Below are 2,529 nucleotides of genomic sequence, written 5' to 3'. Positions count from 1 at the left end.
GCCTCGGCGATGGACTCGGATGACGAGGAAGTGCTTGCCGTGCTGCTGGAGGAGGAAGCCGAAGCTGACTTCCAGGAGGAAGATCATCTCATGGTGCTCGCCGCCCTCGCCCAGCTGCTATGAAAAGCCGCGGCGAGGTGGCTCGGCGCCGGGGCGGGTGAAAGCAAAGAACCGGCATCGTCTCGAAGGCTACTGCATGCTCTAATCCGACTACTTTGCCGATGTTCCACTTCACGGCGACAGAACATTTCGGCGCCGTTATCGGATGAATAGAAAACTTTTCCTCAGGATTGTGAATTCCATCCGGGAGTTCAACAACTACTTCAAATGCAAGATGGATTGCACCGGCAAACTTGGATTCACCTCCATCCAGAAATGCATGACAGTGATGAGGATGCTTGCATACGGAGCTCCCGGTGACTCACAGGACGACTATGGGCACATGGCCGAGTCCACCAGCATAGAGTGTTTCTACAAGTTCTGTCGGGCAGTGGTGGCAGTGTTTGGACCGCAATACTTAAGAACACCCAATGCAGAAGACACTGCTCGGATCCTAGCACAGAATGCTGCAAGAGGATTTCCTGGGATGCTTGGAAGCATCGACTGCATGCATTGGAATTGGAAGAATTGCCCATTTGCTTGGCAGGGGATGTCAAAGGCGCCAATGCGGTTGTAGTGTGGTATTGGAGGCGGTGGCCATAGAGGACCTCTGGATTTGGCACTCCTTCTTTGGTAAGCCAGGAACTCACAATGACATCAACGTGCTGCAGTGCTCTCCTGTCTTTGCCAAGCTTGTTGAAGGTCATTCTCCTCCGGTGAACTTCGAGATCAATGGGCGGCACTACAACAAGGGGTACTATCTAGCTGATGGCATCTATCCGAGATGGTCGACATTTGTGAAGACCATCAAAAACCCTGTGCCTGGAGGCAAGAACGCCTGGTTTGCGACGATTCAGGAGGCTTGCAGGAAGGATGTCGAGCGGGCATTTGGTATGCTCCAATCTCGATTTGCTGTTGTCCGGTACCCCGCTCAGACCTGGTCGAAAGATCAAATATGGGAGATCATGACTTGTTGTGTCATCTTACACAACATGATCATTGAGAGCGAGCAGGAAGAGCCAGTGTTTGACACTGAACCATACCACAGGCAGGGTCCTCTTGCCCAAGTTGATCACCAGCTACCGGCAACCTAGACTGCCTACCTCAGTATGTGTCAGGAGATCCGAGACCCACAGGTGCATCATCAACTGCAACAAGATCTGATAGAGCACCTATGGAGGCTCAAGGGCGACACCGGGCGCGAGTGTGATGAAATATGAGTTTTTATTTGTTGAACTATATAATTTGTATTGAATTATTTGTTGTTTTACTATTTTGTTGAAGTATTTGAATTTTATGTGATGAAATATGTGATAAAAAATATTTATATTGATAATTGAACGCCGGCCATGGCGAACCACGTCGAATATGGGGCTATTCTCGCCCATATGGGCCTTTTTCGCCGAAATGGGGCTTCAAAAGTGGGCCAAAATCGGCGACTGGGGCGAGCTGGGGGCGACGACTGGGCGCAAAATCGTCCCCAGCGCCGAACGAATCGCCGGCAATGACTGGGCGATGCCTACCTCAATATGCGTCAGGAGATCCGAGACTCAGAGGTGCATCATCAACTGCAGCAAGATCTGATAGAGCACCTATGGAGGCTCAAGGGCGACACCGGGCGCGACGTGTGATGAAATATGAGTTTTTATTTGTTGAACTATATAATTTGTATTGAACTATTTGTTGTTTTACTATTTTATTGAAGTATTTGAATTTTATGTGATGAAATATGTGATAAAAAATATTTATGTTGATAATTGAACGCCGAGCCACGGCGAACCACGCCGAATATAGGCCTATTCTTGCCCATATGGGCCTTTTTTGCTGAAATGGGGCTTCAAAAGTGGGCCAAAATCAACGACTGGGGGCGACGACTAGGCGCAAAATCGTCCTCAGCGCCGAACCAATCGCCGGCTCACCCCAGGGGGCGATTTTTATACGTCCTGGGGGGCCAACGGCTGGGATGCTCTTAGTTCCTGGGCCATGATGTTGCACCCATGTGCTGTGTGCCTTATACTCTAACGGATCCTTTGTGCTGCCGTTTTTGCATTATTAATAAAGTCGGGATTTAGCCTTTTCCATAAAAGAGAAATGAGAAAAGGCTGTATTGTGGTCTGTTTGCCCATAACAGATTGGTTTACCACTTTCTATCTTCCTGACACGTTGGCTTCTTCCCTTCGTCTAGAAGTTGTATACGTGGATCCAACATTACGTCTGAAAGCCTAGTTGGTCAATACTGAAATACGTATTCTTTTTGTTTGGAAAAGTTTGTTCCTCAAATGGATACATCTAGCATTAATTTGGTGCTAGATACATCTATTTGAAGCACATACTTTTTACCACAGAGGGAGTAACGATTACTGTCTAATTTTCAGTGAAAGGAATGCTACGACCAAAATTGACAGGCTATGCGAAGAACATTTCATCAAA

The sequence above is a fragment of the Triticum aestivum genome, chromosome 4B (genome assembly GCF_018294505.1).
Source record: "Triticum aestivum cultivar Chinese Spring chromosome 4B, IWGSC CS RefSeq v2.1, whole genome shotgun sequence".
Lineage (NCBI taxonomy): Eukaryota > Viridiplantae > Streptophyta > Magnoliopsida > Poales > Poaceae > Triticum > Triticum aestivum.
The sequence above is the reverse complement of the archived record's forward strand: the minus strand, read 5'-3'. Positions refer to the sequence as shown.